Source organism: Elgaria multicarinata, chromosome 2, assembly GCF_023053635.1.
Source record: "Elgaria multicarinata webbii isolate HBS135686 ecotype San Diego chromosome 2, rElgMul1.1.pri, whole genome shotgun sequence".
NCBI classification, from domain to species: domain Eukaryota; kingdom Metazoa; phylum Chordata; class Lepidosauria; order Squamata; family Anguidae; genus Elgaria; species Elgaria multicarinata.
This window is the reverse complement of record NC_086172.1, coordinates 26,227,781-26,250,792: the sequence shown is the minus strand read 5'-3', so window position 1 is coordinate 26,250,792 and position 23,012 is coordinate 26,227,781. Positions and strand designations below refer to the sequence as shown.

At 39.1% G+C, this 23,012-nt stretch overlaps 1 protein-coding gene across 2 annotated transcripts in view; it reads right to left on the bottom strand.

Annotated features, from left to right (window-relative positions):
- HYCC2 (hyccin PI4KA lipid kinase complex subunit 2) overlaps positions 1–23,012 on the bottom strand; it is a 57,891-nt gene that overhangs the window by 29,723 nt on the left and 5,156 nt on the right. For both annotated transcript variants that reach the window (XM_063116174.1, XM_063116175.1), the window contains exon 2: positions 1,015–1,114. The gene's annotated coding sequence lies outside the window, so the exon portion shown is untranslated. The remainder of the gene's footprint in view (positions 1–1,014; positions 1,115–23,012) is intronic.

Here is a 23,012-nt window from a genome sequence, read left to right as displayed (position 1 = left end):
ACAGCTAGAGTTACATCTGAACCAGGGACTTTGTTCTTAAAATTACTCGAAATATTTCAGCATTTTTTTTATTAATTACAAAGAATAATTATAAAAAAGATTGATAGGGTATCAAAATAATATCAGCTTTGAAAAAGGCTGAACAAATATAGAAAGATTTTGCAAGGTGGGACAAACTCCTCTCTGACTTACCCTCTCATAGCTCAATATTTGGGAGCTTCTCAGTTGGCCATGAATGATTGGGAGACTGCATGGGCTCTTTTAGTTATTTGGGAGTGGAGTTATGGTTTTATTATTTATTTATTTATTTATCATACTTATACCCCGCTCCTCAGCCAAAAAAGGCTCTCAGAGCGGCTTACACTTAGGAAAAAAGACAGGTTTTAGAGCAGCCTTCTCTAATGCAGTGCCCTCCAAAAGGCTCTCACTGTTCCTGACCATTGGCCATGGAGGCTGGGGCTAATGGAGTTGATATACAAGACATCTGGAGGGCACCAGGTTTGAGAAGGCTGTTCTAGGCAATAGCAGGAAGCCCTTTATATGCCACAGGTCTTTGTTTTTCTTAATTCCTTCCCAAGCCCTTGTGGTCCTGCAAGCTGTCTTTTCTTTCTTTTTAATTCTGTTGTTCTTGGCATAAACTGAAATTACCACCAGCTCAGCTGCCCACGTTTCCTGTGTCCTTAGGTAGTTCCCACATGCGTGTTCATCATTTGATGACTATAAAAACTAAAATGACTTGTATGTGCATAGATGAAATATCATGGGCAAACTAATCACACATCAAGTCAAACACAATGCTTTTCAATGAAGTCAAGTTCACACATTCAGCTGCAAGTTAAATTATACGAGGAAGGATCAAGTGATATATATGCATGCATGAGCTGATTTTTTTGTAATTGTTGCAAACTATAGAAAAGCTTACCAGAAGAAAATGGGGGAATAACAACAGAATAAACTGCTGGTTCCCTTAATTTACATAAAACTTTTAAGAGCACATATAATGTTCCACGCTACCTCTGTTTGGATAAGTTAGTTCTCTAATGGAGCTGATGAAGGAAAGTTATCATTTTCCAGTCCGGAATACATTTGCTAGTCCTTCAAATAATCACCAGTTCTGTCAACAAAACACAAGACAAATATATATATTTTTTAAAAAAAGAATGAACAAGATGTAAAGTAAACTCTTACAACATTAGTACATGAATTGCTCCAAAATCTATTGTCAGGAAATACCTTTATTAGGAGCAACCAAATTTGTTCATGACATCTGAACTGGCCCATATGTTCCCTGACTGTAGAGAACATAACAGCAGTGTAAAAATAGAACATTTGTATCCAATGCAGCATATTTAAGAACAATTCACTAGGAGGAAGGACACTTTTTAAAAAAAATCCTCTCTCCACATCACTCCTTTCTTTCATATGCACATCTAGAAATCTGAATGTTTCAAGAAGAGGGCCCATACTACAGAAATCAAATTCAATACCCTTGCCAGAGTGGTAAAGGCGGCATTAGCTGTGCAATGACAATCAAAAGAAATTATACAAGTTAGATTGGTCAGATGTTTCATTTAGCCTTGTCAGAATGCTTTATACAGATGGAACTTGGGCTACACTGCTGCTCTCAACTGACACAATTTCCATTGTACATTCAAAATAGAATTTTTACTCCAGGTGCCTCTAAAACTAGACTTTTATTGCCCTGTTTCATTCATAGAATTTTATGGGTGGGGTGTTCAGGCAATGACATTTCCCACCCAGAAGCACCTTGTGTTTTCCCACGGCTTCTTCCATCTTTTTCTTATTGCAGAAAATCCGTTAACAAGAAAGATGGCTTTTTTAATGGTGTGCTCTTTTAACAATGCACTGGTTTTAAACGTTTGAATTAGTTGTGTGTATTTTATGGTGTTTTTATTAGTGTTGTACCCCACCTCGATCCAGAGGGAGAGGCGGGTAATAAATAAATATATTATTATTTATTATTATTATAAAAATCTGTATTACCTGAAAAATGCCTTCCAATTAGTAGTGCTAGGGACCCTCCATCTGGAAGCACCCTCAATCAGGCTTCATATAATCTATCCATAAGACAGTCCCAGTATGGATTTGCAAGAATTAGATACTAAAATTCCCATTATAAATTAAAAAATAAAATTTGAGAATATTAGTCTGTCATCCTGTACTACAAAATTCAAGAAGCAAATTTCAGCTTCTTGTTGCAAGCACACAGAGGAATAAAAACTTGTTTTGTCACATATGAAGAACTATGCAAGAGTTTGTGCAGTCATTTAGAATCAAGTTACTTGTAGGACATTAGTCTTAGGTAAAGTAATTCCAAGAATCATTAAATGCCCATCTCTTTAGGACAGAGCAATAGTATTCTTATACCATTCAGTATTTGCAAAGAGTGTCTTGATATTTCAACTTTCTCTCCACTTTAGCTATTGATTTTTCTGATACCACACTGTGTGGATCTTCTTGTTTGTCCCATCAGAGAAGTAGCATAAATCCTCATTTGGCCTTACTCAGACAGCCAGATAGGGAGAACACAATACTGCATAGCTTGGTGAACTGGTCCGGCTGGAACACTAGTTGTTGGCCTCTACATGGTCCCTCCTCCCACTCTGGCCTTTGAATATCACCCAAAAACCCATATAGCAGATCAGGCCATGAATGTTGCAGAAGCAGCGTAATGGCATAAGCTAAAACCAAACTGCAGACAAGCTATATTTTATCTTATTAAGAACCAATAAATAATGAAAAGCCTATATGTATTTTGAAAAGCATCCTGTTATTATCTAACAATTTTTAAAGCTGAAAAATATGCTCTTAAGTGTTGTACTTTGAAACAAGAAATTCTAGCATAGTAGCAGAAGTTACAAATACCTGCTAGACAGCTGTCTGGTGTGAAGAGGAGCACGCCACAACGTGACTACAATTTCGAGGGGGGACTCATTGCTACATATACAGCCAAACAAAACATGGCCTGCTACACAGCTCGAAAGATGTCTGGCTGAGTCTCCAAATAAAGTTTTATTGAATGCTATGCCTAATATCTCCCTCCTCTTTTAAGCCCTCAATTAAGCATTCAAGCAACTATGGAGAAAAGGAAACCTAAACATGACCCAAAAAGAAAAAGGAAGAAAGTGAAGAGTCCCCCTGTCACAAGAATGGTTGCAATGTTACATTCATAATCAAGAACCAACTACACTGGGGAAAATGAAAAACAAAACAAAAAACCCTAATTTTAAATTCCTATGCATCAGCATCAATTATTTAGAAGTTTAAGGAACCAGGCAACAAGGATTTTTCCAGCCATGGTCATTTGAATATTCATGTTAATTATTAATGTTAAAAAGTTCTGTGTCTACTATATGAATTGCTGTTCCTGAAACTTAATGAAGGAGATGCTAAGAAGAGGTGTCTTAACAAAAGTTTAGAAGTTGAGATTCATTTGTACTCATTAAGATTCAGCTACAAAAAGCGTTGCTTCACCAGCTGATATTGCCCCAGAAAACATTTCCTAACAGGTTATGAAGTACAAGTACTTTGTCTTGCAATGATGAATTAAATTATCAGAGTAGTGATAGCCACATACAGTACTGTTCAAAAGTCTTAGGCAATCCAAGAAAACTATGTTTAAAACTTATTTGCTCGGAAAAACCCTACATAACATTAGAATAAATACAAATAAACAATACAACTGAAAAGTAACAAGAATTCCTTGTGTTTTCCAAAAAGTTACTGATATCTTATGAGGTGGCTTTCCCAAACCTCTCCTCAAGGCACCTCAGCCATTCCATGCACAGGTTCATTCCATGTACTGTATTTGTTGAATTCCTCCACCAGCACACCTGATTCAACATAATGAGGTATTTTTTCAAGATATCGAGTTCAAGCTCTTATGAAGGAATTTGAAGAAACTGGGCAAATTGAAGACAGACAATGTAGTGGAAGACCCAAAAAGCTATCTGTATCTGATGAACAGTACACAATCGTCACTACCTTGAGGGACAGAAGGAAATCCAGTGAAGTGCTTGCTCAACATCTGGCAGAGTCATGTGGCACCATGCTTCGACCGTGAGAAGAAGTCTTACAAGAAATGGTCTTGTAGGGCACATTGCAGCTAAGAAATCATTCTTGCAAAAAGACAACAAGCCGAAGAGATTGCAGTACGCAAAAGACTATAAAGCATGGAGCGACAACCTGTGGCAGAAAGTCTTACAGAACAATGAGTCCAAATTTGAAATCATTGGTTCACAAAGATGCCAATATGTCAGAAGAGTTGGCGAGAAGTACATTGAAGCCTGTCTACAGCCTTTTGTGCAACGCAGTGGCAGCTGTCATGGTCTGGGGGTGCATTTCAGCCGGCGGTGTAGGGGATCTGAAGGAGAGCTACACTACTGCTTTACAGGAGTATTAAAGTACACTGATAACTACTGAGATACATTACACATTTCGTATACTGCTTTTATAGTGTTATTTCCTGCTTTTTATTCCACATTGTCCAAAATACCACAACAAATGTCATCGTGTGTCCTACGAGATGTAAATAGCACAAGAGGAATATAGCATTACCATAATGGGAATGTAATGATTTGACACAAGGTCAAAATCGATGGAATTATGACTGCTGAGAAATATAAACAGATCTTGATTCATCATGCTGTACCTTCAGGAAAACGACTGATGGGAGGGGGGAACCTTTCAGCACGATAATGACCCCAAACAATCCCTACTTAGAGCGGAAGTATGGAGATGGAACACTCACAGTATTAAACTGGCCACCTCAGAGCCCCAACCTCAACGTAACTGAAGCTATGCGAGATCACTCAGACAGGGAAAAGAACAAAAAGCAGCCAAAGTCAAAAGAAGACTTATGGCAAATCCCGCAAGAAGCTTGGATGAATCTACCGCAGGACTACTTGAAAAAATACACAACAATCCACCAAAGCAAATTGCTTCAGTTTCACATTCTAAGGGAGGCCACACAAAATGCTGACTCATTTTAAAACACAAGAATGTTTTGTTAATGTTTCTTTGTGTTTACTTTAATGTTACATAATGTTTTTTCAAACAAATAAACACTTACTGCTCAGATAAATAGCTTTCATATGGATTTTTCAGAGTGGTCTAAGCACAGTAGTGTATATAATCAAGGAGATTTGGCAACAAATTTAGAGCATTTCTATTGACCTAGTTTTTAAACTTTTAGAGAAGGCTGTCATAATTTAAGTAGTTCTCTACAATTACGAAGCTATCATTTTGTTAAAGTATGACCTGGTCAACATATAATGCTGCTTTATTTAACCCATGCTTAACCCAAACACCTTTGCTCACTGTAGGACTATCACAGCTTTATTACATTAGCTTCTTACTTTTCAGTGGGCTACTGAAGAAACAGGAGAAGGAATATAACCATTCCCCAATATTTTAACAAATCCACCGAGTGAAGGAAGTCTTCATTGATTTCCTCCAAATGCTACTAACGTTAGGGTACATTTTTGCCATATACCAACAATATATATTTTAGGTTTAAAAAAATAAGGAGATTTTAGGTCCATTCTAAAAAAGTATTTGTAGTGATCCACAGAAATTTCCGTGCCTAATATATTTTCCCATTTTAACTTAATTCCTTTATCTTCAACTGCTATAATTAATATCTGAGATAATGTTTTAGTTTTGTATCTTTAACTAATCATCTTTTCAGATTTGGCATTCTTTATCTACATTTCTTTATCTTTATTAAGGATGGGGAACTCCAGCCATGTAGCCTACACCAGTCCTTTTGGGGACCAAATCTATGCCCCCCCCCAGTTCCCAGGTGGCCATTTCCCCTTCCCCAGCCCACACCCTCTTTCCCTTAACCCCCAGGATTTGGTGGTTTTCTGGCTAATAATAATAATAAAATTATTTCTTACCCGCCTCTCCGTTTGGATCGAGGCGGGGAACAACAATAAGTATAAAATACATAAAACTGAGTAAAAACATAATATACATTAAAACATCCTAAAATTCCACTGGACAGGCCTGCTGGATTAGATCAGTCTTTATAGCTTTCTTAAATGCTAAAAGACAGTTAAGTTGACAAATCTCCTCTAGCAAGCCATTCCACAGTATGGGAGCAGCAGAAGAGAAGGTCCTCTGGGTAATACCTGTTAGCCTAATTTTGGCTGACTGAAGTAAATTCTTCCCAGAGCACCTGAGTGTGAGGGGCGGATTGTGCAAGAGAAGGCGATCCCGCAGGCAGCCTGGACCCAAACCATGTAGGGCTATAAAGGTAATAACCAACACTTTATACTTCACCCGGAAACTAATTGGCAGCCAGTGGAGATTGTAAAACTGGTGTAATGTGGTCACCCCTAGGTATACAGCCTGGCTGCCATATTTTGAACTAATTGAAGTTTCCAGAAGTTTAGGATGTTTTTGTGCCATTTCTCCTCATTCCGAAAGGCTGGCCCAATCTACCACTGGAATGCAGTTTCCAAGAGCTTCTCCAAAATGGAATCTGGCTCTCAGTCTGAAGAAGGTAGCCCACCCCGACTCAGAGAGAAAAACTCTTTAACTGAAGATACTGAAACCACGAAAACCATCTTGTTCTTATTTTCCTTATTAGATCAGCCAAAGTTATTAATTTTCCATCCTTTATCACATCAGCAAGTTAATTTGATACTTAAACCACTGTAATGTGTCACCAATTCGTTGGAATGTATTAATATATTTAAAAGTTTGCACTGTGCTTCGCATGAGAGAGCCAGTTTGCTTTTTCTTGAATCAACCATCTTTGTCTTGCTTTGAACTTGGCTGGAAAAAAGTGGATTCTTCAGAAGTCCTGAGTTGGAGGATGACAGGGTGGATATGGTCCACAAGGTGGGATTTAATGTGTTGTTTTTTAATGTGTTAGGTTAGGGATTAATGGAGTTTCCTACCAGATTCTTCCTCAACAAGTGCCAACATTGTTATCTTTTCGGCGCCAGGTCAAGACTTTTTCTCTTCTCCCAGGCATTTTTTAACAGCATTTTAACAGCATTTAACAACGTTAAGTTTGTTTTTAATGGACCCCACAATTGTTGTTTTTAAATAGATACTGTTGTTTTTATACTGTTTTTATGTGTGTGTGTGTGTGTTTTTAAATTGTATACTTTTAATGTTTACTATTTTTAAATGTTGTAAACCGCCCAGAGAGCTTCGGCTGTGGGGCGGTATATAAATGTAATTAAATAAATAAATAAAATAAATAAATAAATAAATTTATTATAATTTAGTTTAGAGAGGGTGTAGCAGGGTGATTTCTACAGCTTCTGAGCTTGGTTTTTCCTTTCCTTTCTAAAAATGGGAAGTTATTGTACAACTTGGGGTAGTGGGGGTCAGAGTGGATAAAAATTAATGATTTCCCCCCCAAAAATGAAAATACAAAAATTCACTCATTTAAAAACGTAAGTAGAATTACATGTTATCATAAACATGTTAAAACTATACTTATAGTCTCATAAAATAAATGACTATTAAGATTCTCACACATTGAATTACCTATTAAACTTGAGCATTAAGTTCAGTTTTTCTTTTCATGAAAATGGCTCTGTCTAAACTAATTACCAGCCCTTGCTTCTTCTAAGTTCTTGACTTTCAGTTTTTATTTCTTTATCTAAAGTCAGATGTGGAGAGACAGGCTGGATAGGAATTTAGTTCTGTGTTTATGTGGTGATGAAGCAGCACCAAGCAAAACAGAAGAGTCAGTTACAACAGAAAGACAACACAACAGAATAGATAACTTTGATAATCAAAAAAATAAGTCAGAATAGATTGATTTTAAAAAATTTATTACTTGTTTAGTACATTTCTATACTGTCCCATAGCCAATGCTCTCTGAGCCTCCTCACCACAGGCATCTCCTGATTTTTCATTGTAGTCCCAAAGTCTAAAATGTGTCCCTAGTCTCCTGCCCTAGTAAGATATAGTGCTAATCATTTTTAAATGCTGCCATGTGAAGTTTTTAAAAATGATATTTGTTTTCAAAACTAAAAGGTGTCTTCAGGCACTCCAGAAAATACCTTGGGAAGGGGTCCCAGGTGGTTATTAGATGCCCACCTGGAGGCACCATGACGACAGGCTTTGAAGATGCAAAAATGTCTTTACAGAAATGTTTATTTGTAACAAAAAAAGGCAGAACAAGAAACAAATGCAACATTCTTTTCAGTGCTGGAAAACTGAGGTATTTTCATTTTATTCGTGCAAACAACTGCAGAACAAATAAGTTCGAGGCAAACCACGTTATGTTTTCTGTTGCGGTCTTCCTTGGAAGAGCAGGAATCATCAATCCTCTACAAACAGTTGGGTGGCTCCTTTTATATTTTAAAAGTAGCAGAAATTCTATTCCTGATAATGCACAAGCCATAGAAACAGAATAATAACTTCATTTCTTTTTTCTACAGAAACACACCAACTGAGACATTCCTATTCTCCATCCCACCTTTCACCCTCTTCAGCAAGCCCCTGTCTAGTCTCTGGGCAAACGTTGCTCCAGCGCAGAGGGAGAGAAGTCCTGCTGGGAAACCTGGGCTGCAAAACATGGCAAGAGGTGTGGTGGTGGTGGCCGCTGTTCAACTTGGTGCAGTGAGAAAGGTGGAGCTGGAGGGTGCTCAGGTACAGACTGGTGGAATTTGTTGGGTTGCTTCCTAAGCAGAGGCTGTGGTGGAGATTATAATAGGGAGTCTGCATGTACCGCTGCTGCAAGTAGCCTACCTGTGAGGAAAAGGATGCTGGTCAAGGGGCATGTGGGCCCACTGGCCAATCTAGCAATGCATTTGCTATACAAGACATTGGTTTGCCATGCCATAGCAGAGGGTTCTGAGAGCCATGCGTCTCTCAAAGGCTTAATCCAAGGCATTCAAGGAGTCCTACCAGGGACCTGACTAGACGTCCTGATGCTTCTGTAGTGTTCCCCCCCCCCCCCATTAAAAGAATGTAGCCCGTTGTGTGCTTTTAAGTCTCCCTGGAATATTGCAGTTTTCCCCCCTTGTGATCTTCATCAAGTGCTTCACCAACTGCACTCTTATAATTTTTCCCTTTTGTTTCTCAAAACAGATTGCCCTCTCAGCATTAGTCAGTGGTGCCCCTTCCTGCAGCTCAGCAGGTTCTCAGGGTCTGTGCCTGGCTCCCATGGCAGCATCTCCTCCATTTTCCTCCTCATCAAGCTCTTCTTCCACCATTCCTTCCACTATGTGGAAAAAAGAGAAGAGATTTAGGATATCTCTGCCTTCCCATGAGTACCTCTTCTTCAGGAGGGGGTCTCTGGCTTGCACGATCAGACTAATAAAGCTGCCATCCAAATCCAGCAGGATATTCTGCACTAGCTCCTGTTCCTCCTTCTGGAAGAACTCTCTTTCCTCTGCCCTGTCAAGGCCTGAAGCTGTTGACAGTTCTGAAAGGCAGCAAGTGGGTCTGTCACAAGCATTTTCGTCATCAATGGTGGTCTCAAGAATGCAGTAGACTAGAGGTTCTGCTAGTGGCTCAGCTCCTCTGCTCTGAATTGTCCTGAGCAGACTGACCTGTGCACTTTGCATGCTAACATGTACTCTGGAATTCAATGCTAGGTGTGTTAGAATTGTTAGGACATTCATGGGTGTACTGGTGAATGGCGGGGTGGGGGAGGGCTTCTGTTGAGGGCTAGTTCCCTCCTACCAATAATCCAAAGAGAAACATTGTCCTGCACCAGACAGGAAAGGTTCAGTGCCATCCACATAGCTGAGGGCTTAGATAGGATAGCTTTTTATGCGGACCTCTGAGCAAGCACTTTGGCAGGTGGTGGTCTTGATAGCGTAGCAGGGTTGCCAGATGTCCCTGGAGCAGATGAAAATACCTTTCCAAGTGTGAAGTAGCCATCTGCTTGACTCAGTGCCATTGCTCAGCCATGGGAATACCACTCCTGGCCATGTAAATAGGTGTGACATCTCTCCTATTCAGTAAGATGGATGCCAGTTTATTATAGAAGGGCATAATCCTGGGTTCCACTCTGGAGTGTTTGTTATGGGTGGTGACTTTATTTTTAATTTGTTTAATTATTTGTTCAATACATTAATCTTCTCTTTGAACTGGGCAGCAATATGATGGAAGAGCCATAAGTACATCTCATCTAACATCCATGTGAGAACTACATCATTCTGAAGAGTGCTCTGGAATCATTGCTGAGATTCCAGGCTCATCCAGTGATCAATGAAGATCCCCATCTCTTTATCTGTCTAGAACTTTGCTCATGACTGCTGGGCCCATCTTCTGAATGTTCTGGAACACAGACACCAGGGAAGCCGACACTTCGGAGTCAAGTGTGTCTTCTTTTGGCATGGGTGGATCTTGGGAATAGGATGCTTCCTGAGACATGGCAAATGCAGAATTCAGAGATACCTTCTGAAATTGGGAGTTCTTAAGGTTGAGGTTGTTGCACATTTTTTAAAGCCCATCTCAAATCAGAGGGGCAACCTTGGGACTGAGGGTGAGTTATCTCGTCCAAACAATGTAAACAATCCTGGTTCCTGAGGCTTATAATCAGTAACTACTGGAATTAGTGAGAAGGTGCGGAGAATGTATAGCAACAGGAAATAACTTCCAGCTGTCACTTTTGGTCAATGAAGTAGTAATCTGGAGTTTCACACAAAGATCTCCAGAAAGATAATTCCATCCCAAGCAGGAAGGCATTTATCTGCATCTGTGTGGGGTCAGGATATTCACAGGAGAGTTAAGTGATACAGCGTTTGTACGTGCAGTTTTGCACAACAGCTCTTTGATCAACTGTTGTCCCTTTAAATCTCCCTTTGGTCTATCAGCAGCAGCTATAAAGTGGGCATGCTGCCTTTAGAGGGAGGGACCATAACCTCTCTCTCCCAATAAGCCAGTCATAAACTCTCGATTATGACTCTGGTTTGCTGGGGGAGAAACAAGCCAGAGTTCCAAATTCAGAAAGCAGGGACAGAACACAGTTTAACAAACCACAGTATGGCTTAGAATAATGTGTAGCAAGTTAAGGGTGATTAATCCATTCTGTTTTATGTACATGTTTCAAATCCATTGGTCTACTACAATAAACATACTGATACATGTCGAAGCTAAACTTTAAACATAAAAAGTACATTTGTTCACATCCAGTGTTATTCCCCATGCTCTCTCCCTCCATCTGTTGTTTTTCCACTAATGAAGTTTGAATTGCATGTTCCTCAAGGCAGCAACAACCCATACTTCTTATGGTACGCAGTAAGGCACTATTTGCAATAATCCAAGCATTTGAGTACCATCATTGTAAAACGGATACAGTGTCATAAAAACCAGAGGATCTTAAAGAGATTCCATTTAACATTTCACAGATTTCTGAGGGACTAAGTTTACTGATCACCTGCAAAAAATTCTTAAAACACCCTTATCTTCCCTCCCCCCACCATTAGAGCTCCATGCTTAATAAACTGAAGGGAAAAAATGTTCCTAGGTTTCTGACTATCCCATAGTTAATAACAGTATAACAGTTATATAATATAAAGTCACTACTTTCATTCATAGATACTTTTCTTTTACAAGCGTGGTTCAACAACTGTATGTAACTTAGGGTGACCCTATGAAAAGGAGGACAGGGCTCCTGTATCTTTAACAGTTTTATAGAAAAGGGAATTTCCGCAGGTGTTATTTGTATGCATGTCACACCTGGTGAAATTTCCTCTTCATCACAACAGTTAAAGCTGAAGGAGCTATACTGCAACTATACTGTGGCCAGATTTAAAAGAGGGCAGGGCACCTGCAACTTTAACTGTTGTAATGAAGAAGAAATTTCACCAGGTTCCCCATATATACAAATGACACCTGCTGAACTTCCCTTTTCAATACAACTGTTAAAGATACAGGAGCCCTGTCCTCCTTTTCATATGGTCACCCTATTGTAACTACTAATCTTTTTTTTTGTATTTTTTGGCACCAACAGCATGCAAAGAACAGCTGCAAATGTTCTAAATCAAAGTAATTAGTGTGTAGGGGGACAGTCAGAAAGGGTGGCCTGATGCAGTTATACCAAGTCAAAATAGGAAATGTTTTCACAAGCTCAATTACAGCAACCTTTCCATCTGTACAACCAGATTAAAAGCTGCTGGCGTAAAATGCTCTAAATGACCAAATTTAATATAAACCATGTTTGAAATATTACAGCCCATCATTCTAAAGCTCTGAAGCAGAATTAAATGAAAGAAAATAGGTGTAAAGGCATGACAATGCACAGGAAATCTCGTAGACCAACTCAATATGATCCAAGTACTGCTTTTAAGCACTCATCTTGGGAACAGATTTCTTTACCTTTTTACATGCTCCCACCACCAGTTTCCCTAGAAACAACACCATGCAGTCATCCTACACGAAACCTGAAAACTCTCGTCAGCTACTGTGCGTTAACCAACCAACGCAAAATAAGACAGATTACCAATCCATTTTTTGTCAGCTCGTTTAACAAAAATCAGCTGTTCTTATGCTTAACATGACACTGAATATTGCTCCATCAAATTAAAAATCAACTCCCATGGTTCTCAAACATGCCACTTCTCCTTCATAGAACCATTCCTATTTTCTAAAAAAAGGATTTCCAACCCTTTAAAGTTCATTATGCATCAAGGCCTGTCAGAATAAATGCTGATAAAATAAGGCAAAATAAAGTGAGTTTTCTCTAACCTTCCAGTCATTTTAGACTCACTTTTTGGAGTATGCCATTTATGCTAAACATCAATTTCAACATACCCATCCAACTATAGTCACTTTATTTCTCATCTTAAAATCTGGTGTTATATGGCCAGATACTGGTGCTATATGGCCACTATTCTTCAGTGACTTCATACAATAGGGGATTTGGGGGTGGGGAGAAAATGAGGCTATTCAATTTGCCCCTGGCATTTTAATTTCCCCACACTGGAAGGATCTTGAGAAATGTGGTCTACCTCTCTGGCTGTAAAGCACTATGTAGCAGAAGAAGCAGTGATAAACTCACATTGCACGACAAGATCCCTAAATATTTCTGCCAACTGCTGGACAATTTCTGCCCACTGTTTTCTAATTCTTCAGCTTGCATGTAGGCCCAGAAACTAGCTTGCCCTGGTCATGGCAAATTTTGGTTTTCAGAAGTTGCCCTCGTGAGCCAAGAAGATGCTATTCACATGACATTTTATTTTCCAGTTCTTTAACCACATGCAGTCTGTACAATTCCTCCAACTCCACACGGGGAAATTCAAATTGCCACTCAGCCATTAAAAACCCACTAAACCGTATTGCTCTCTCACACATATATATTCTCTTTGACAATCTAAAAGAAGCAGACTTGGCTGCAGGCGTTTTCATTCTAAGATACATACTACAATACATTACAATCTCTGTTCATAAGAGTGCTCACACACTCCCATAATCAACTAATATGGGAAGAGTTTATACACATTTCAACTTGTAAGGCAGGTATGGTATACTTAGAAGCTGGCACTGAGTTCTCCCACATGTGCAGATACCTGTAAATACATAGATCATGCCTATGCAACAAAGACACAGCCAACAACAATGAAATGAGACAGGGCTATTTCACTCTTCTCAGTTCAGCAAAATCCCTTGCTTGTCTAAATACCTTGGGAAACACTGCCTTTTGTTGACACTGCCAATCAAAATGGGTATCAGCCCCAAAGCACTGTTGAGCCAAACCAACAGGATCCATGGGTACGATTTCCAATGGAAATAAGGAAAGGACAGAGTACATTTGATAGGGTTTCAGCCTCCCGCTCTTTACTATTTAGCACAACTGTCCAGCTAAAGCTATTGTTGAGACCAGAGGCTAGATGGGATTGACATGATAACTGCGATGGTAATGAAATGGCATAGGATGAAGATACCTTGATGAAGCTAAGCAAGTGTGAGTCTGATCAATGCCTGGATAGAAGGCCACCTGGAAACTGATGTGAAGCACCTTGAATGTCATGATGGTGAAATATAAATGTATTAAATAAACAAATCGTTGCGTACTTACTTTAGGGTAATCTGAAGATGCACTACTCTGGGTTTTCTTACACAAACATCTTGAATTATCTGGCTTGGGTTCAAGGATGTGGGGCTGAATATTTTCTAGCACAGAACCTTTTCTAGTGATTTATTTTCCTGTGGAAAATTTTCTATATCTTAAGTTAATTAGTAAAAAAAGAATGCATGCCAATTGCAAATACAATATTACGCAAGCTTGGCAGTTTCAAAGTTGTAATTAATGTTTTTCAAGTAATTATCCCAAGCAAGTATGTGACAGAACACATATATGTCATTGAAATGGAAATAAATAGTGACAGAAAATCTGAAAGAGCCCCAACAACCATAGTAGAAGAGAGCTGAACTGTGTTGAAATAGATGAGCGGTGGTCAGCATGTCACGCACAGCTCCTTGGGTGGCTAAAATTAGTTAGTGTGTCAACAGTTTTCAGTACCTTTATTTTTTTTCCTCAGATCTAACCAACGTAAGGGAAGTACATGTTTTTGACTTGGTTTACTTTATGAAAATAAGCCTCAGTAGCCTATTTAAGACAAAATGGCTTATTTAAATCATGGCACATGCCACCACTGATGAACCTGGGGCATCAGCGCAAGGCCCCCATTGGACTGAACCCATTGTCTTTACATTTTTACAAGTAAAAATGCAGAGACCAAAGGCTAGAAGGGATTGACCTGGTAACTACGATGGTGATGACATGGCATTGGATTAAAGCACCTTGCTGAAGCAAAGCATGCCTTGGTCTGATCAATGCCTGGATTGAAGGCCACCTGAGACAGCGCTTTTCTCCCTTACCAACCTGCCTGGTCACTGAGAGGGCCTGCTCCTGGTGGTTCCACATGGACCTATGGCCCCATTGGAGTCTACCAGAAGAAGAGTCTTCAGTGAGGTGGCCCCTTTTCTTTGGAATTCCCTGCCCCTGGAGGTCAGGCAGGTGCCAACACTGTGCTGCTTCCGATGCCTCCTGAAAACAGTTCTTTTCCAGAAGGCATTCTTTAACTAACCAGCAATGGGTTTTATTGGCATTCTGTTTTAAAAAGAACAATTTTAATACGCTGTTTTAATCTTTTTACTATTTATTTTTATGTTCACTGCTACAGAATCGATTTTCAATATGCAGCAGTATACAATTATTGTAAGTAAAGAATATTAGAATACTTTTTTTTTTACATAATATTACAATGAAATGATATTGTGTGCTTTAATTTCCAATCCCCCTCAAATATTGCAGGTTAAATGCTTGTGGTGTATCGAGCTAAAAAAGTGACACGGGGTACTTTTTTTTAAAAAAAAAAAAAGCTTTGTAGCATACTAAATAAACATGCTAAATCAGATCTCCAGAAAATTTCTGATGCAAACTGTAAATTTTCCAATGAAAACTACCCTGTGCAAATTAACCTAATTTGCATTGGAAAGTTTTCCAATTTAGAAGTTTTAAAAAAACTATATCATTCCTTGAGCAATTTTGCACATTACTAAACAGACATGGGCATATGTGCATGAATAATGTTAACAAGCAAAACTGTGCCAAAGATGATTATTCAGTACTTAGTCAACATCGAAGTATAAAAGGAACAGACAGTAGATTAAAACCATTTAAAAAGAAAGAGACAGGCTGACACCTTAATTTTAAGCAAACATTGGAAAATGCTTTTTTTCCTAACGCTTGGGAACTTTCCTACAAGTCCACATGCATGGATTTGAGGAGTAAATTAGACAGAAGTATATATTCTACAGCTTAAAGCCCTCCCAACAGAAGAAGTAACCTGTTGAAACCTGATAAGGAGAAATCATAAACAGAGTCAAGAGAAGTTTATGCAGAAACAGTAAGTGCTACAAATTATGATTTCCTAAGTTCTAGTGCCATCACCTGAACAAAATCAATGCCTATTGATTAATGTTAATGGCTGGGTTCAGATGACACAGTAACCCACAATGGGTTAAATAAACCATCATGGTTTAACCCATGATGACTTAGCATGTGATCTATGAGCTCTTTTCCCAACCACAGTGGCTTATTTCCCCAAAATAAGGCATGCTGATAAACCATGGTTTGCAGTAAAGGTAATTTAACTCATTATAGATTAGCATGTCATCTGTCATGCAGAGTGGGCAAAACTGTTCACCTACAGAGTCGCTTGGAAACAGCAGTCAAAAATGCTGCTGCTGCTTTGCTTCTCTCGGTCAAGCACTGTTTCCAAGATCTGCCTAGCAACAGATTGTGCTGCATAGCCTTGCAGGATTTTCACTGTGCATCTAGTGCCTGCCCATGAGGGGAACCTGTGTTTCCTCACATTTCCTCACATTTCTGCAAACTTTCAAGGGTTTAGAGCCCCCACCCCCATTTTGATGCACACGGCTGGAGATAAGGGAAGGCCTTGAAAAACAGGCTTGGCAAATGAGGCGCCCGTGGGAGGGGGGCTGGAGCAGGAAGAAAGGTTTTGAGAATTGGGGCAACATGGTGGGTGGTGCGGTGGGGATGCGGTGAAGCGGCTAAAGATCAGTGCCATGTAGAGAACAGCAGGGACCAGGTAGAGACAGGAAACAAAAGAAGACACCCGTAGTGCAAAGTGGGCCAATCGGAGCTGGGCAGGTGATGGAGCAGCAGCACAAGGGATGGTGGGATATGGTTTTCACTGCAAAGGAAGCTGGAATATCCTCCTGCCCAGGCGGGATGACTACAGAGGGGCGAGGGAGGAAAAAACAAACTATGCACAATAGCTTATTTGCCCAATTGTGGGACAGGGCACAGTGAGCTACTTCAAAAATAAGCTACTGTGTGTAGCTTATTAAACCTCCAAAGTGCCCAGAAGAAGACAATCCTTTAATATGTAGGCACAGTATTGGGCAAAAGGCGGGATACAAATAAATATATTAATAATAATAATAATAATAATAATAATAATAATAATAATTGTTTCTCATTAGAATCTTTATTCTAGTTATGGATATATTTTTTTTGAAATCTTTCCCAACCTTAGATCCCCAGGTGGTGTTGGACTACAACTCCCATCACCCCAGCTAAGGTGGCCAATAGTCAGGGATAATGGGAGTTGTAGGCCAATATCTGGGGATCAAAGGTTGGAAAAGACTGTTTTATGGCTTTTCAGTCCTTCTTATATGGGCCCCAGACCTAAACTTAAGAAGGCTTTACTTCCTCAGGTTTATTTCACGTGCTGTGTGTTTCCTAAGTGAAATACTTCAAAGTGGGGGGAAATTAACACACAAGGAAGCTTAGAGATATTAGTGTCTCCTTATAGCAACAGAGAATCCAACTAAAATAGGGTGCTTCAAAACCAGAGAACATAGACCCATGAGAAGCCAAGCATAAAAATGATTAGCCATGCTGTATACACAAATGAATAATCTCACTAATTAACGAGGAGTTCATAGGAAGTTAAGGTCACATATCACTTACATGTAATATTTTATGATTGCAAGGGAGGGAGACATTATTCCTTATTTTAAGACATAGGTATTTTAAAACAGCATGCATAAAACAACAGAAACAACCTATGATATTGTATGATCTTCTAGTAGTATAGAGTGCTCCAACAGATACACATAACATTGTCCAATAAAAAACACCTAACTTCTTCACCCTCTAATACTAGTTTAATAATTCACTATGCTACTGAATAGTTAAATACAATACTGCCTATTGTTTACACCCTACAGTTATCCTTCAGATCTGAAGCCAACAATACAACGGTATGAAAACTAGCTATTCTGAGGTCTGGCACAGATCTAAAGCCTAGGTGTTCAAATTTATCTTATGTAACACATAAAACAAACATTAATATATAACATATCCAATAAACATATAAAGCTGCCTTATACCAAGTCACATCATTGGTCTTGTAAGTCCAGAAGTTTCTACTCTGACTAGTAAAAGTTGTCCTAGGCTTCTTTCTGATCCCTGTTATCTAAGATTCTTTTAACTAAGGCTGTTCATTTTGATCTCCCAGACTCGACTGGGCCTCAAGAGACTACTAAATGGTTTTGCCAAATACTGTGAGAAAAAATTGTTGACAATTAACTATTCAAAAACCAAAGTGGTAGTTTTTGCCAGGAGGAAGGTAAGATTCCCCTGGTCCATGGGGGGAAACAGACTCAACCAAATTGACACATATAAATACCTGGGCATATGGTTTCATGAAGCTCAAAACTGGAGGGCACATGGCAAACACACCAAGAGCAAAGCTGAACAAACTATTGATGCATTATCCCGATTCTTCTTTGCGAAAGGTGGGAAATATCTACCGGCAGCCATCCGGGTTTATAAAGCTAAAATAGTGTCTCAGACTCTGTTTGGAGCTCCAATATGGTTTCCACACTTCAAAAGTTCTCTTGAAGGAGTGCAACATCTCTACCTCAGGCTTATATTCGGAGTCCCTAGATGTGTTTCCGGTGCTGCCCTCTACTTGGAGGCTGGACTAAGCACATTAAAATGCCAAGCTTGGATATTTACCATGCATTACTGGCTCCGCTGCCACCTAATGCTCACTTCCAACTCCTTGGTTACCAAAGTCCTGTTAGAATGCTCCGAATCTCACTGGTCTAGGGCAGTGGTGCAAAAAGGAATCTCAATAGGGCTATCCCCTTTTTGCCTGCTATCTCTAGACTTGGACAGCGCTAAACAGATCACCAAACAGAGACTACTGGATATAGACCACCAGGAGCTCCGGGGAACTGCCTGGGGACCATGTTCCCCCCACTCATTGGGTCTCCCAGTCCCTTCTTGCAAAGACGGAATGCCATACCTGGGTTGGTTAACCATTCCCAAATACAGGAAGGCATTCACCCTAGCAAGATTTAACGTCCTCCCCTCCAAGTTGCTGGAGGGCAGATATAAGAAAATTCCATCCAAAAACAGATACTGCCCATGTAATAACATTGAGGTGGAATCCATTCTGCATGTGCTCTTCCATTGCAATTTTTACCAACAGGCAAGCGAAGACCTATTATGTCCTATTATGCAACGTTTCCCTGGACGCTCCCCTGAGTCACTTGTGATTAGTCTACTTCAGGGCTCCAGTAAATCTACCACTGAGCAGGTGGCCAAATTCCTGAATTTGGCCATCCGCACCAAATCTCTTATGGATGTTTGATTGTGCTTAAATCCACAGATTAGCAATTTTATTATCTATATATCCCTCCCTTTTTTCACTATGCTAGGCCCCAATAACCCAATTCTGTTTCCCTTTTCAAAAACCAAATAAATAACTATCTAGTATCTTTAGTGGTTTTGTAACACTTCCCCTTCTTTCTTTATCCCTACTTTGTATTGTTTTATATAATGGTGTATCTTCTTGTATTATATTGGTCTGTTGACTGTAAATAAAGAAATACAACTAAGGCTGTCAAGGATCAAATCTGGACCTTCTTCATACAAGGCACTCCACTGCTATGCTATGTGGCCACTTCCCAAGGCTTACACACACCGTCTCTAAAAATTGTCGTGCCTTTCCCACAATCTTGAAGGATTATATAGCAATTGTCTAGGGATCACTGATCCTCCCCAATACCAACTTTTACAAATATTTCAATTGAAGAGGATATACACTGTTACCTTACTGACTGCGTAGTAATCATTTCTATTTTAACATGTAGTAATCATCAATGCAATTTCTGCAGCCATGTGCACATGTAACATATAGATGTGTTATTAGCATCCAGTACTCATCGACTTGTAGCACAAACAAAAACTGTAAACAGATGCTTCTCTTGCAATTCAAACAATTGATTTAACATTAAACTATCCGACATATGAGTAGCTCATTGCTCTTTAATGCTATTCCCCACAGACAGTGACATACTTTTGGTCATTGTTTTCACAAGCTGAAGATTTCTAAATGTTACATGAAAGCATTCAAAAAGATACATTTAATATTGGGGGGTTTCCCTTTTTAATTGCAAGCTGCTTTGAATCTTTTTTTAAAAAATTTAAAGATCATCATCACCATCTGAGTGACCCAAGTTGATTTTACGGGTGCAGAATACAGCTGCTCAGATATTGGTGGGTGCAAGGCAGTCTGCTCATTTGGCATTAATACTGTGAGAACTACACTAGTTGCCAATGTGTTTCTAGCTCAATTTAAAGTACTGGTTCAGGCCCAAGTTACCAAAAGGACCACTTTCTCCTGTACCAGCCTGTCTGCACTGTGAGATCCTCAACAGAGGAACTTCTCATTTATGCCCCCCTAGACCGGTGAGTATAAGGCAAAGGGCCTTTTCAGAGGTGGCCCCGCACTTCTGGAATCAGTTTCCAGCAGGGATTCATCAGGCTCCTTTCTTTGCAGGTCTTCAGAAAATCTCTAAAGACCCACCTTATTTTGCTGGTCTTTACAGAGTCCATGGGGATACAGGTTTTATTGATATCTTGGGTTGTTGTTTAGTTTTTTATTGAATATTTATTGAATTTCATTGCATTTGTGAATTTCAGTCACTGAGGACATGCTCCTGGTGGTTCCACATGGACCTATGGCCTGACTGGTGTTCACCCAGAGAAGAGCCTTCAGTGTGGTGGCCCCCTTTCTATAGAACTTCCTGCCTCTAGAGATCAGGCAGTCACCAACACTGTGTTGTTTCCGGCACCTCCAGAAAATATCTTTATTCCAGAAAGCTTTCCTTGACTGATCAGCCACGGTTTTTATCAGCCAATTTGATTTTAAAAACAATTCAATATGGTGTTTAATTTTTATTACTTTTTATCATTTATTGTTCATTGCTCTGGAATCTGTTTAGATGTGGAGCAGTATATAAATGCTTATTGATGTGAAGGCTCAGGAAAAAACAGGAAAAATAGGGGGACGGACGTTTTTCCATTTCCCCCCCAGAAGCCTTTTTGTTTTCTGAAAAACTGGAAAAATGAAGAACAGATTATGGAATGCTTTATTTTAGTATGATGAATAAAATTCATAAGACAAGATGACTTGTCTTATGTCTCATTTACTTCTCCAAATGATTTCTAATCATTTCTAAAAACTATGTACAGTATCAGATTACAATTTCTGTGTCCTCTGTGCACCGAGGACAAGCAAGTCCTAAATTGCAAGCTGAGGCTACAACTCTCATACTATTGTTTTTATGTTTTTAAATTTTGTATACTTTTAATGTTTACTGTTTTTAACTTTTGTAAACCGCCCAGAGAGCTTCGGCTATGGGGCGGTATATAAATGTAACAAATAAATAAATAAATGCAAAAGCAAGATGTATTTCTGCCTCTAGGGGGCACTGCCATTGAAGCAGAGCCTGAAACTGATAGTGATGGCTATAGCTCAGAAAATGAGTCTGATTAAATTTCATTCATATTCATTGAATCTTTGTCCCCACCTCCCTTTTCTCCGTTCTTTTTATGGGAATGGGTGCTTTATGTCTGCTTAACAATGTGGAAGACTAGCAGAGACATAAATAATTTTCTTTGTTACTAATGCTGATGGTTTCTTCTGTTTCTTGCCTGCTCATAAATTGGCAAAACCAAAGAGTTTCCTTACAGTTCAGGTGTTCCTTACAATTCAGGAGCTTGTAGCTCCATTTGTTACCAAAAAAGTAAAAATTTTAAAAAGTAAATTCAATTTGTAACAATTGTTTGAATACACTGTACTTTTAATATACCAAATGTGATAATTTTACACCAAACCAACTTGGACATAATTACATTTTATGTTCCTAAAGTAACAAAGTGACTATCAATCTGTAAAAAGTGCTAATATCGCTTTTTTCCCAAAAAAATTGTTTCCCCCCCCCCCAAAAAAAAACCTGGAAAAAAATTTTTTCCCCATGGTATCAAAATTTCCAGAAATTTTACATTTCTATAAATGCTTTAAATTAAAAAAATATTTACTTTGCACTGTTTTGGTTGTATCCTTCGAGATGGCTTAATAATAATTTAAATAAAATAAAATACATTTTGTCCTCAGGTTCTGAAGAGTACTGGTAGTATGCTCTAAAAAAGGGCAAATAAATGGAATACTGTACATTTCTGCAACCAGCCAACAGTCTGTTGTTGTTTTTCAAGTGCAGCAGCTTCAACTACTTGGGGCACCTGGGAAGGAGGGAAGCAGGAAGCAGCAAATGGACAGGAGCAATGAAGAGCAGTTATCACAGATGAAACACCAATGGGGCGGGTGTGAAGGGAGACACTAGTTGCTCCCTGTATGGACCAAGATGCTGGTTCTATAGTTATTCATTGCTGGTCAATTATTTTCAAAGTAAGCAGCGCGCATGTCCAATATTTGCACAAAACACAGGAATCAAGCATTAAATTTGGGAGTGGGGTGCATGACAGAGCATATGACAATGCAAAACAAAAGCGATTAATTGCCTGTAGCCTTCCTTTGTAAGAAGTACACTTTGAGCTAAAGCTTATTGACTAGTGGGACCTCTTCCAAAAACATATTTGGAAAGGGAATCCCTGCAAGCACATTACTTCATTGAGTAAGAAATCCAGTTAGAGACTCTAGCCATTTAGAATTCTTCCAGCTCTACATCTCACTTTCTGAACAAAGGACCACAAGATTATTAGATTATTGTAGCCCTTGAACTATGTAGCATGTCAATCACCCGATGTGTGAGAGAAAATAGAAATTCACTTATGGAAGTCAATGAAATTAAGATTTTGTGAAACAAATATGATGTAGTCCAATGTAGACATCTGCATAAGAAAATGCCTGCTCAATAAACTGCTTTAAGACCCTAGCAAACAAATAAAAAAATCCATAATACTCCAGTATTTAACCAAACACCATACCTCAGAGAATGAGCTCTCCTCAAACCATTCAAAAATATGACAAGTTGAGGCTATTTTCAACTGTACTCCATATCTAAAAGACATTTTGATTTATCCCCACTTTGCTTTATGAACTAAAAGGCAATAAGCAATATTAAAGAGGAGAGAACACATGGACCTATTCCTCTTTATCTACTTTGTACTGCTAAATATTCCTATTATCTACAGAAGTGTGGGATTTAATTCCCAA